The sequence below is a fragment of the Rhipicephalus microplus genome, chromosome 8, assembly GCF_043290135.1.
Source record: "Rhipicephalus microplus isolate Deutch F79 chromosome 8, USDA_Rmic, whole genome shotgun sequence".
Classification (NCBI taxonomy): Eukaryota; Metazoa; Arthropoda; class Arachnida; order Ixodida; family Ixodidae; genus Rhipicephalus; species Rhipicephalus microplus.
Genome location: NC_134707.1, coordinates 15,850,935 through 15,865,382, shown reverse-complemented (window position 1 = coordinate 15,865,382; position 14,448 = coordinate 15,850,935). Strand labels below are relative to the sequence as shown.

The following is a 14,448-nucleotide window of genomic DNA, read 5'->3' as shown; positions in this document are numbered from 1 at the left end:
AAAGAGCTCGTCGGGCCCGATCGGCGGTCCGGTCCTACGCAAAACAAGCCAGCGCACTTCGGAGGACGAGAGAGTCATCTTGTAGCCAGCGGCCAAGACAAGTCGCAGCCAAGTTTTTTGCTCCCCACCTTGTCGCCCCGTAGCCGTCAACGCCTCAACGTGTTAACCGGCTGATCAGATCCTGCCATCGAGACCGAGAAACAAAAAAGTTCACTGGACTCTATACCTGAAACTGAACGTTTCTCGAACCGGCCGGTCCGCCCTTCTCTGCAACTGAGCTCCGAAAACTTTCGGTGAGTACTGTGGAGCTCTCGCTCTATTTTTTTTTTCATTTGCTTAGTTGCTAGCGGAGAAAGCACTGATGTGCCGAATGGTCACGTTACCTTAGCACAATCTCGTGATTCAGCGTTACCATATGTTCAATTTAGAAACGTTCTCACGGTCTGTAACTATATTCACGCCACCGTTACTACGTGAACCAATTTGAAGTTCTCCGTTTCATGGATGCAACATTTCCGTACTTGCGCTACGATCAATGAAAAAAGCTTGTATTTAGCATTAAACAATAAAATAATGGGTCAGCTAACATGCACCGCTTGGGACCTGCGCAATGCTCTTCTGCTTGCGGTGAAAGATAGTATTAAGGTGTCAGTAATGCTGCAGTAGCAACTTTTGTGCAAAAGTTAAATATAAAGTGTTGTTTTGTTTGCTCATGAATGACTTAAAAGGAAATGTCACGTCCAATTGCGATGTATTGGACTTATATAAAACAGGTTGGTATTTAGTAAAGAAAACAATTACGGCCTGGTTTGATTGTAGAAATTGATGTTCGAGAATATAAGAGTCTTCAATTTACTAGTGAACAATTAAAAACTTTTTTGATGCTCTTCAGTTTTGTTTCACGAATTAACCTATGTGCGAAGATTAATTTCACGCATGCAGACCACAGATGCAGAAAATTAATTGATTCAGCTGAAGACAGCAATTTTTAATTTGTTGATTTGGCTTTGTACCTAATACTTCAAGAGACGATATGGGTGTTTGACGTGGTCTTTTATGAGAGTATGACTTCACCGATGCTAATTGTTATGATTGATAATTTATTTATGGCCTAAATTTGTTTGCAGTTTGTTTTTTTGTAAAGTTTCAGAGTTTAAACATTGAGTTTTAGTGGCACCATACTTAGCGTCATTTCGTCGTAACTCCTCCAGCTGACAGTGCTCGCAGTTAGCCTATTCATAATCAACAATTGAATAGACTACTTCAAAAATTATAGACAACCTTGTCAGCCCTCATTTATTATTTACAGATGCAATACAATAATAGTAGAAAAATCAAATGAGTAATGCTGCATATTTTGTCCTGAACGCCCTTGTTATCAAATATCCTTGTTCACATTCATAACTTATGATTAGAATATAGTTCATCCTGCAGCATGTTTTCCATGAAGCACTTTTGAGGAAAATTACCTCACACATATTATCCATCTATTCGCGCTGTATGTCATCTGTATATTTAAAACAGATCTCGACACGTATGCATTTGAATGTTAAACTTGGTGTACCGAACAAAGCGACGTGAGTCAGATAACATACGTGGAATATGAATTGTGCTTGAAAGAACGAAGAATCAAGAAACAATTTTCCATTTCCTTCATGACGTCTGTTTCCATCTTCTAGAAAGATTTATTGAGTCCTGCCCACCCGAAGGTCGAAGGTTTGATACCAGTCTGGAGGATGGGGATGAAGTTTCTGAGAAGCGTGTGCACTGTGTGACGTCATTGCACGTTAAAGAACAGCAGAAGGTCGGAATTTCCAGAGACCTCCTTCATATGACATAGCTCATTATCATACTGTGGTTTGGGCCCGTAAAAACACCAGCTGGTATCATTATATTTACGGCATAATATGAAATATGCCAAAGTTGAAGTAAGGGTCTATCGTGCAGGTAGTTTAAAATGCGACGGTGGCTCCTCTTAGCACAAATTTTACGCACGTAACCTGCGCTTTAAGAACCAGAGAAACAAGAGCATTCAAGAAGCAGGGACGGCCATTAGACGCCAATTCACGGTTTAGGTGAAAGCTACCAAAAAACGATACTTTCATTCAAACGCTTACACACTCCATGGAAAGGATACTTGTATGCAGAACTACATCTGGACGTTTCCGAGGTTGCAGGAAGTTTTGACATCGAAGGAGTGATTACTCGCATTCCTGTTAGAAATAGAAGGTGCGCAATTGACCGCAGACAAAGCATAGAACATACGTCGAATGAAACCCGGACATGTTCCCGTGGACATAATGTAAAAATATCTGGGATTTCGCGTTTCAAAACTACTATATGAATATGGAACACGAAGTAGTGGAGGTCTCTGGAAATTTTTCGCCATCTAGTGTTTTTTAACGAGCGCTTACATTGCCGAGTACACGAGACTACCATTTCGCCTCTCCTGAAATGAGACCGCCGGGGCGGGAACGGAAGCCCTGACCTAACATCCGAGCACAGTAGTCACTTATACACCAGGGTTCGCTTGCATAGAGTTTCCTAAAACTAACTAGAGGGGACTCTGGCGCTGCAATCGTTCAGCGACCATGGGAATGATGGGTAGTACCCACATTTGCCTAGTCTTCATACTTGCGCCCCGCCGCAGTGGTCTAGTGGCTAAGGTACTCGGCTGCTGACCCGCAGGTCGCGGGATCAAATCCCGGCTGTGGCGGCTGTATTTCCGATGGAGGCGGAAATGTTGTAGGCCCGTGTGCTCACATTTGGGTGCACGTTAAAGAACCCCAGGTGGCCAAAATTTCCGGAGCCCTCCACTACAGCGTCTCTTATAATCATAGCGTGGTTTTGGGACGTTAAACCTCACAAATCAATCAAATAAAATCAGTCTTCATACTTGCGGACGGCGAATCGTACTTGCAGCTTCGTTTATTGCTAGGCTTCGGTTTCGTTTTGAGAGAAAAATTCAACCCTTTTGAACATCATTACCCGATTTGGAAAGGTAAGTCTAAAATAATAAGATTGTGAAGCGCAACCGCTGAACGTTTGCTAATATTTGTTTCGTGAGAAAACAAATTCAAGCCACACGAACACACACGGAGCCAGAAGCAGGCCACAAGTACGAATATTAGACGAATGTGTGTACTACCCATCATTCTCATGCTCGCCGAAGTGCCGTGTGATGCAGCTCCCATTAACACTAGCGCCAGAGTTCCCTCTAGTGTATATTAGGAGACTCTATGTTCACTTGGGCACAACGCTGAAAACACGCTGTTTCGAGGGTTCCATGGGGGTTTCTATTTTCTGTAATTGTGCACGCTTTTTAGTGCTGAGACACCATGCTACTATCCACGAATGATGTCCATGGAACAAACATGCCCAGGGCGTGTGATTGACACTTCAAAACATAGTGAGTGGCCCCACCATACACTTCGAAAGCAGCTGCCGCAAGAGTATTCTATTGGAAAGTTTCGTTCCCAGCTGCTCTCCTGGCTCTAAGCACGTTCACCCCTCTCCATTCTAGCGTAAGTGCGGAACCACCACAAAGGCTTTTCAAAACACATTGTGGGAATTTCAGACTTCATCGTAAGTTGCCCCGTGTGTAAAGAGGAAGTGGGAAACGAGCTAAAGCGAAGGAAGAGAGGCGGAGCTAAATGCTGAATGGATAAAAGATGGTTTGTTTGATAGCTGGTGCTCAAAGCTGTCAGTGTCAAAAATAAGCTAGCTCGCTTATTGACAGTAACTACGCGTCTTTTCCAAGCTGTCAGTCTGAAACGCTGATCTTGCTTTAGTATTGGTTGGGACACTGCGCAAACAAATGAGTTTAATGCAGCGATAATATTTGAGTGCGACAGCTTCGCAAAAGAAGCAGCACAGAGCCCAACAAATACAAAGGTAGAGTGGCCATGTATGTGTGCCTTCTTTTTTATTGTTCACGTGTAGCTGTTCCCCACAAGCGTAGCTGGGGAAGTTCTCAAACGCAATTTTCTCATTACAGCGTTTCAAGTTTACTACATTAATGGGCGTACGTAGTTATCTCCGTTATTTCACGTTTCCATCGTTTTATCGCCATGCCGGCATTAAAGTAAACTAAGGGCGAGTCGCGGCAGCTACCTCTCTGCGCTAATTACCCAGCACACTCCAGCCCAAAAGCTATTTTTGTCATGATTCTCCTGCATTACATGACCTCTTCTATATACATAAATCACTTTTATATTTCCGTTCAGCGATGCACAAGTCTGCAGAAACAGTCGGCTGCACAGACTAAAGAGATAGAGAGGAACAGAAAAAGACACAAACTCTTTATCACAAAAGCAAGTTTTGGTGGCACGTATATAACTATAAACATATCATAGTGTTTAAAAATGGAATGTAATCAAAAGAGTCAATACGAAATAGTAAAATAGCAAATAAGAAAAAAATGAGACGCGCCAGTGATTATGATACTCACATCGCGACGAAGTCCTTTACACGCCTTTATTAGGCATTGAAGACGTGGCCAAAAACTGTCACCTCCGAGGCACAGAACCGACTCAAGAGCCTTATCCACTAACGATGAAGATGACGAACACTTGGTGATGATGGTTTTGTACAGGTGATCAATAAGCGTGCTTTAAATGCCCACACTAATTCCCCGCGCATGAGAACGGCCATCCTGGCCACAACTTATGTATGCGGAGAACGCCTTGCGAAACGCTTCATATGCGAGACGTGCACTATCTCGGTACCACGACAGCACCAGTCACTTGGAGCAATCACTGGTTCAACGCGATAGTTAACGGGTGAGGTCTGCTCTAAGACTGTGCATAAGCCGAGGAACCAAAACTGAAATTTGTCGCACAAGCCAGGAGTGCGAACTGGTGTCCGGAGTAGCACCTCGTCGCCGGGATGGAAGGTCACAGTGGTGTGGGATGCGTCATGCAGATTTTTACGCGCTTGTTGTCTCTCCTCATTGTTGATGCCAACAATATTTACATTCACAATTTCATGTAGGTTTAGCCTCTTCTGTATGAAATGGGAAATTTCGGAAGCTTTTTGAACGGACCAATTTGTAACAATTAATTTAACAGTAAATCTAAATTTTGTTGCTGACTTGTAGGGCCACAGTCGGCATCCTTAGTGTATCAGCGTTCAAGACATTCATGTGTCGCTCAAAAAGTATTCTCTCGTCGCGCTACGCGGGCATTCATGCAATATGCATCTGTCGCTTTGCCAACGTTAATCTTCTGTGATTTTTTGGCTAAGAAGTGTGATAGAAAGTTTCTCGAACACTTCCTAGACACTTCCTTGAAACTGTGGATTGTCTTCGACTAAATACGACATACCCGAACAGGCATTCGTACAACATTAGGCGTACCTCTGATTCCTGCTGTCAAACGCACGCGAGGGCTTCTGCATTAGAGGGGTGAGGGCAAGCGCAAAGAATAATCATAGCCCCCTTACCCTCAACCTACTTCGCCTTCACAGATACAACGTGACAGCGTAATCGGGTTCCCTGGGTATCACCTTCTCATGCGCTAACCTCAGTGCACGCCTCGAACGCTTCGCCGGGAAACAAACTTCTGGGCACGTAACATTCGCTGCTTCAAACTATATATCTTGAAATGTCTGCTCCAAGAACAATGGCGCTGAGTCCACTACGCCGCCCCGCCGTGGTGGTCTAGTGGCTAAGGTACTCGGATGCTGACCCGCAGGTCGCGGGATCGAATCTCGGCTGCGGCGGCTGCATTTCCGATAGAGGTGGAAATGGTGTAGGCCCGTGTGCTCAGATTTCGGTGCACGTTAAAGAACCCCAGGTGGTCGAAATTTCCGGAGCCCTCCACTACGGTGTCTCTAATATTCATATGGTGGTTTTTAGACGTTAAACCACACATATCAATCAATCAATCAATCAATCAATCAATCAATCAACGAATCAATTAACCAATCAATCAAACAATCAATCAAATCAGCGCATAGAACAAAAAAGATACGCTATAGATAGCTAAAGTGTCTTACAAAAGGACTATCCTGGCTGCGGCGGCTGCATTTCCGATGGAGACGGAAATGTTGTAGGCCCGTGTACTCAGATTTGGGTGCACGTTAAAGAACCCCAGGTGGTCAAAATTTCCGGAGCCCTCCACTACGGCGTCTCTCATAATCATCAGTGGTTTTGGGACGTTAAACCCCACATATCAATCAATTACAAAAGGATTGCGTTTATTCGACGTAGCGAATTTTGTATCCCGTAGTTTAGTAATCAGAGCCACGGGGCATAAAAGACTTTTCATATTACAGATCTTCGTGGCACTGGCTGTCACCCTGATTCAAAAGGGAAGCGCCGAACTTCTTGTCGTCCATCCATGCCGTCATACTTAGGAAGACCAAATCTGACTTCTGGAAACAACGCCCGACGATGCTTGACAGCCACCCTTTCCCTCAAATTTAGTGCTGATGCGGGAGAACTTTCTTGCTTACGAAAATTGTTTTGTTTTTCGCAAATGGGAAGCATTACACTAGCGTTGTTTACTAACGTCATCATTAGAGATAAAAAAAGTGCGGCCAGTCAGGGTGACGTTCACAGTACGAAGGTGAGCGTCGCAGCCTCGGCAGTGTGTTTTAGGGAAGTCACACCTGCTTAGCGCTGTCCAGAGAGAAATATGGCGGCACCCAGAGAATTATCGGCGGTAATGCCTATAAACCTTTCTAACACAGTGAGAAAGCACCTCTTTTTAGTCACGTTCCCGGAGTACAAAATCTGGCGAACGTGTGTATGGAAGTGATTCTTAAAAGACAGTAGAGAAGATATAAGTGAGCCCTGTAACAGTCTGCATCATAGTGCGACACCTCAACAGTGAAAGCCGACGTCACGGCTGGCAGTGCATTTTCAGGGCAAGGGGAAAGTTCCCACATATTTACTAGACCCCAGAAACAGTTATGGCGGCACCCAGGGAGCTTTCCTTCAAATAGTGCACAGATCTTCACAGCAGCAAGTGGTATGTCCAGCTCAGACTGTTTCACGGGAGCACAAAGGCTGTCGTAAGCGACGTTGCTACCTCAGTAGTGTGTTTTCTTATTTTTTTTTGGGGGGGGGCTTTTTTGTACCTTCTCCACAGCGGAGGGCACATTATGACGGCACCAAGAAAGCCGTCCTTGAAAACGTGCGTATACTTGTGTCAAGTTCAAAGAGAAAAGTGACGCAACGTGCATTTCGCCTTCCATTACTTTGTGTCTTGAATAGCCTCGCTCTCTTTATTTTTGAACTCCACCTCCTGGCAGGCGCAGCGTTTCTCACCATCGGCTTACGTAAAACGTCATCGGCAACGTCTCCTATAGCATTTCTGCTTACGTAAAAAAAAAAAACCTCTTACGTCAAACAACACGCGCTCGAAACTTGAGAGGTCCTGTCGTGCCTCTCGTTGCGGTAATTGGCTTATCTAACGAACGATTGAGGCGCTCGCTTCACAAACAACTCATCAGCTTCATTACCGGCCTTCGCATAAGAAGCAAATTTCCCCCATCTTTTTCGCCAGCTTTCGAGCGTCGCGTATTATTTATGAAATCGCGTCCCGTAATCGGATTTTTTCGCGACGATCCGAGGACCTTACAGGGAGTGGAAGGTGCAACTGACAGGATGGTGCACGGGGCGTGATTTTTTTTCTTCTTGACTTTCGTTATCAGTACTGTCGCTTCCTCTTCTTGTATAACGATAATCGTGCCCTTATCTGACTTAACATTCAGATAAAAGCTGGTTAGGCTCGAAGTTTGGCTTAGCGACGCTGCCGGCAAGGGCAAGTACAAAGACAACAGCCCTGAGCGTACCCTCCAAGACCGTCGGCTGCCAACCGGATTGTCTCGTCTTCGTAATTGGCTGCTCCCTATAACCCAATCATGCAGCTCGTACCCGAATGTTAGTCGTCTGCTCGAGACTCTGTCGTATGCTTCGCTTCTCTCCTCCGCCTACCCTCTCGCCAACGGAGGCACAAACACATGTTCTGGGCCCCCTCTATGAATGCACGCTAATGCGAGAAAGTGAGACTCGATCCTTACAACAATAGTGCTATAATCTCGTTCCCAGGGGATGGGCTCTCATTGTTTCTCACTTTGTCTCTCTGCCCCCTCTGTGCGTTTCTCTCTCTCCCTCTATCTTTTCATTATGGCCAAGCGTTTCGTCACATTATCTGTAGCTGCAGCATTCTTTTTTCGTTGGTTACCTTCTCAGTAATCTAATTTGCGGCGATATCAACTGAGATGTTTTTAGTTCTGCAGGGACACGTTTAAGCATTGTGGAAGCTCTCAGTGCACTAGGGGAAGAGAGAAAGGGGGGCTGTATTTTGTCCGCGAATGGTGAACGCTTATCTGGCTCGGTCGTGGCAGGTAATAATGCATGACAAACTAGGTGAACGTCAGCAAGCTTCCCTATAGTTGACGTAACGAAGTTTGTATAAACAGAAAGGGGATGTAGCTAAATATGATGTTGCATAACCAACAAAGAGATGATGACGAAGATGATGTTGCATAAAAACAAGATGATGTCGTGCAATAAAGCATGGCACGGCAATCTAAAAATATCCAGTATATGCTCCAGTCCTTGAAATAGCGTTTATGGTAGACACTTGGCCCTCAAACACTTTTCGCCAACTTTCGGTTTCGTAGCACCTCTCAGCAGAGTTTGTTAACGCTTCACGCGGGTCATAAACACTCTCATTTTTTTTTGTGTTCGGGAAAATATAGGTTCCCAAACTGATGGATTCTGCTGATTTCAATCAAGTCATAACTATCTATTATTACATCGGCCATACTTTTCGTAGACGCGAACCTATAGAGCCACAAAAGATCTTGAGTAATAGCACACGTTACTTCGCTTCGCCAAGAACTCAACCAACTGAACGCAATGGCTGGAAGACTTGTTAGACAGGCAGCAAGGCGTGCGACGCCAGTCATTCCGACTTCTCGTATCAGATTCGTCGATTTCTCGATTTCTCTCATGTACAACTACGTCTAAGTTAATAATTTTGCCGTGTTCAGCTCCTGACAAGAAACGCCACGTGATGCGTGCGTTCAATGCGAAGTAGTACATGAGTCACTGCATTCGCGGTCAGCGAGCACGTGATCTACTGGTGACGAGAACAAAAAATGTACCCAGAAGCAAACTAAGAGCGAAGACATCGTGTAATATTCAGAAACGTTACTGGCAACGCCGAATAAAAGAAAAAGAATACGTGAACAAAAAGAGAGAAGCCCTCGGGTGACAGGATCTCTTTTGCTCCTCATCATAACACCCGGCACAGTGCGGTGGGTAGGGAACCAAAAGGGCGTTCCGCTTCTTGTTATGTTTGGTCTCCAGGGGCAACGGTGAATTGCGTGCCGGCTGGTCCTTAACGTCACCGTGGCGTTGAATGAGCATTCGCAGACTTGCGGATAGCATGGACGTTCTCGCGGATAGATGCTGGAGGTCGGGAATTAGGACAGGTCGAGGGAGTGACGTACAGAGAGAATGCGACGACTGAAGTTGTATGGCATGAAACGCTATAGAGGCAGCGATGAAACAGTCTTTCCACGTGCCTCAATCGCACTGTGGCCCGAAGCCCCAACAAAGGCAGGAAACAGCTGCTGCTGTCTGTTGGCGAGACCACAAGAAAAAGGAAAGGAAGGACGGCGAACATGGAATTATCCGGAAGCCTACTGAAAGCAAATGGTTCTGACGATGATTCCAGATGGGATGGTTGGCTAGTCTCCGTGTATACTTCTATGAAGAAGTGGCGAGAGAGAAAAATAGGAAAGCGCTGGACATGGCGTGAGTGTCCGGATGTGCCTAAGGCTCAATTGCGGCGAGGATCAGACGGCCCGCAATTCTCGATTTTCTTGCCTTCTTTCCCCCTTTCTGCACTCCTTGCGACTTCGCCGTCTTTGTGTGCGTAGTTGTGCACTCCGTGAGCCTGCGGCACAACGAAAATACCGCCCTGTCTGATAAGAGCACAGACTGTGTCGGTTCCCGTTATAACTTGGTGGGTCCTTTGTTTCTTCAGGCCCCCCGGTCGTCCTATGCAGTTCTTGAGGAGATGAAGGCAGTGGCGCTACCGCCAGAGTTCACTTGCATTTCAAGAGTCCCTTGTTTTTCTTTCAGATCTGTGCTTGCCCTTAAGCTGTCCTGAAGAATGTTCCGAAAGACGAGGAAAAAGCTTCTGCAGTCGAGACGGTGGCGTGCGACGGAAGCGAAATAAGGCAACTCATGTACATATCGCACTGGCCAGCTGGGACGCTTGTGTCAACACGATTCCATTTTCGCGGTGAAGTACAGCCGCGGCTAGCCGTTGGCAACATTGGATAGCGTGCCGGCTTGAGATGTGCTTGTCTGAAAGAGGGTGGCGGGAAAGAGATTGGGGAGTGAAACTCTAAAGCAATGGCGTGAAACGAGACAAAATCTGGAAGACGGACCTGCTAAGATGACGTAGGACGGAACGCTATAAAGAGCAACGCGAGTGGGCTTGTAGACGAGGCTGCGCTTGGGGCTTTCGAAGAGTCATGAAGATAAACAAAGTTCTAACCCGGGTGGGTGTCCTGTTTCGAAGTTGGCCGCTGTAACTGTAGCTCGTTCCTCGTTAACGAGCTTTCGGACATGACGGCTGGAAGGCTGGCTGGGTTCCAGATGAACGCCTTCTTTCTCCCCCTCCCCCCTTCTCCACCGTTATGCCGGAACTCCAATGCGTCTTTTCGTTGTTGCTCAGTGTCGACGAAAGCATTCAGGGTGGCTTCAATAATTTGTTGGGAAAGGAGAAAGTCTCCACTCTAACACTCGTATCTATCTATCTATCTATCTATCTATCTATCTATCTATCTATCTATCTATCTATCTATCTATCTATCTATCTATCTATCTATCTATCTATCTATCTATCTATCTATCTATCTATCTATCTATCTATCTATCTATCTATCTATATATCTATCTATCTATCTATCTATCTATCTATCTATCTATCTATCTGTCTGTCTGTCTGTCTGTCTGTCTGTCTGTCTGTCTGTCTGTCTGTCTGTCTGTCTGTCTGTCTGTCTGTCTGTCTGTCTGTCTGTCTGTCTGTCTATCTATCTATCTATCTATCTATCTATCTATCTATCTATCTATCTATCTATCTATCTATCTATCTATCTATCTATCTATCTATCTATCTATCTATCTATCTATCTATCTATCTATCTATCTATCTGACTACTTGCCATCTTATTGTTATTGCTTGCAACCTCAGCTGCAACCTCAGATATCGTTTTAGTTGCGGCTTCATTCAGGTCCTCTGTGTCGTAATTTCCTTCTCGTTCTGAGACCTCGCATAAGTTAACAAGGAAAATTTTAACTGTTCGTACACGAATCTAGACACAAATGAGCGCCTGTTTCCTCGTTATTTTGTTGCAACTGGGTTATTTCATGTGTACGACGGCGTCCAAAAGATATACGATCTGGAATGTGCTCAAATTGTGCCTCGCTCGAGGACATGTACCGTAGCAGTTACTGGCGCATAACCCGCACTCGCAGGGCTGGGCTGCCAGAGTGTGTAGCCCGCGGTGACAGTCGCTGCGCCTGGCACTCAGTACAGTGACGTAGCGCGCAGAACATTTACCAGATTGCCCGCTTCTACCACTTTTTTTTTTTTTCGCAAGAACGCAGTGCATCCATACGCAGCCTCGAAAGCGCTTCGCACAGGCACACTTTCTGCGTCAAGCGCACAGAATGGTTGCATAATTTTGGGGATCCGAACTCGCATCATACGCTCATTACTGCGACACCCAGTCTGCTAACTGTCCTTATTTCCTTATTTCGCAAGAATCCTTTTCCATGTCGTTGAAGAAAAAAAAGTGAACAAAAAGGGGATGACACTCGAAACCACACTGCAGCATACTTAATACGCTACCCCAGAAAAATATGCTAATTGAGGCGACCTGTCGCAAGCGTTCTGCTCTTCATCAAACCTCTCAACTCTAATGAGACAGTGCTCCGTGGGGTGCACTCAAATTTAGTCACAGTTGGACGAACGATGGAGTATCGAGTTGCGGCGTGAAATCGTTGGGACGCGCATGTTACTCCGCAGCTGTGGTGCCCCTATATCAAACTTTTTTGAATGCCCTTTGAAAGCTTTTCTGTGTTGGCCATGCGTTACGAAACTTTCGTAGTGCCACGGAAGAGCTCACTTGTGTACTTCAAAGCATTTATTTGCGCACGTCAACATAGAAAGACTACTTAGAACAGCGCCATCTTGGCGTCTGTGTGCGAGACTATGCAAACGATCGCTACGTTTGCTGAACAATACGGTACGCGCACTTGCCTGGACAACATATTTGCAAGTATTCTTTTATTATAAATAAAGAAATTTTAGGAGTCACTGACGAAAACCATATCACAATATTGAAGTAGTATTGAAGCAGTATTGAAGCAATTAGAACAAATAAAGTGTAAGAAAAGAAAAAAAATGAGTTAAAGGTAATACCCACATGTACGATACTTGTCATGTGAAGAATTTATTTCGTAGGTACATATATGAACAAAAATTAAAAAAAATGTTCATAAAACAAAAGCGAAGAACAAAAATGTCGCCATCTGCATTTGAATGTTCGCTGACTGTACATCCCCGACAGAGTGGTCTAGTGGTTAGGGTTCGTGACTGTTGAATAGCAGGTAGCGAGGTTGAATGTCCACCATGACTGCTGTACTATGACGGGTGTGAAATGCTAGATACCCAGTACCTTAAGATAAGTGCATGTTAACGCATCACACTAGGTTGAAATGTCCGGAGCTTTCATCTACAGCATCCGTCACGATCATGTCACGGCTTTGAGACGTATTATGTTATTCTATAAAGTGTCTTTTTTGGGGTCCCCGATTAATTGTATCTGTATCGAAATACCGCTCTCATAGTCGCACTAGCCCAAATGGACACTCTTTGGTATGACTCTTTGATATCTTTGAAACACCCTGTTTAGCGCCGGTTTGAGTTGTCCGAAAACCCTGATCAAGCTAAGTATATGTATAACAGTAATTAATTCGATTAAGTTAAAAATAGTGGGTGAGCGAACAGACGGAGCTCAAGCATATGGTAGTTGAAGTCAAGAAGAACTAATGGACGCGGGCTGGTCGCGCAACTTGGAGGCAGGATAACCACTGGATAATTGACTGGATTCTAAGGCAAGGCCACCGCGTCAGCGGGATACAGAAAATTAGGTGTACAGATGAGATTAATAAGTTTCCAGGCGAAACGTGGCAGCAGAATACACAGGACCGGGTCGATAGATGGAACATGGGAGAGGCTATTGCCCTGCAGAAGGCGTAGCCTGGCTGATGATGATAATGAATGCGTGCATGAAAGAGTGGACGCTACGTAATAAGGTATGTCAGAATTAGAAATTATAGAATAATAGTCGTCAATTGCCGAAGTCTAAGCAATCGCAATCGAGTCAATTTAGCAGTGCGGTGGGTATGAACAAGGGATAGTATAGAGGAAGTTAATGTGTTTCGAAAATTTCTACTTGCTTCCCAGGTAAAAAGGCACAAAATAGAAACCTTCAACTGGTGCACTGTTTGTGGTAGTACAAAACAAACTGACGATGAGGGACATTGGGGACATACTTCAACGCAGAGATGATGTCCCTACTACATGAGAGCACTATCAAAACATTACTCCACAAGAACCGAGGAATGCTTTGTGTGAAAACAGCTCGAGGCACAAATGCAGGGTACAAGTTTACAAGGGTTTTAAGAGATATGGCGACTTCGAAAACCTCAGGAAAAATTAGTTTTGCGTTAGGGAATTCTCACAAAAGAGAAACGTGTTATATATTTTTCTCTGCACTCTTGGTAACTCTTGTTTACGGACTGTGTTATTTCCACAGTTTATGATTTACCTGCGCTTCTGCGGATAGTATTCACAAGACGTCTTTTACAGATGTCCATTCACTCAGTACAGAATAAACGACAGGGAAAACATCTTCCCTGCAAAGCGTACTTTGAAAATAAACAGATCCTTTCCTTAGCACCCAGTTCGTTGTTGTCTTCTATACACCATCCACCCTTTCAAAATTCGAAGTAAAGCGAAAGAAAAAAAAGACAGACGTAAAATAAGGTGAGCTCATCTATTTCACATTCAAGAAGAGCAAGCTGTCATTCGTTTTTGTGGAAAGGTCTGCCGCAAGATTTTTTTTTCCTGTCTAAGGCTCTGGCTCGGAATGACAAGTGGGTGTAAGCTTGACCCGAGAAAAAGCAATGAGACATTCCGAGCATGTTCCTAACGTTGGCCTTGCGCCACCTCACGCCAGGCAGTAAAGGAGTTTCTTACATCCCTCGCGCCGTAGGGCAACGCTACGCGAAGCAGCTACCTCCTACGGCTGTAGCGCTTATAAACGGCCAGTCACGCAAACGGCGTTAGGGCTTGGCCTTCGAGAGAGGGAACATGCGAGTGAGAGGTGATGAAAGAGTGAGAGAGA

General features: G+C 45.0%; 1 protein-coding gene across 1 annotated transcript in view; it reads left to right on the top strand.

The window, feature by feature from the left end:
* Positions 1–14,448, top strand: part of LOC119164180 (xibalbin-1) — an 87,935-nt gene continuing 73,487 nt past the window's right edge. Inside the window, exon 1 of the mRNA XM_075871170.1 lies at positions 1–293. The gene's annotated coding sequence lies outside the window, so the exon portion shown is untranslated. The remainder of the gene's footprint in view (positions 294–14,448) is intronic.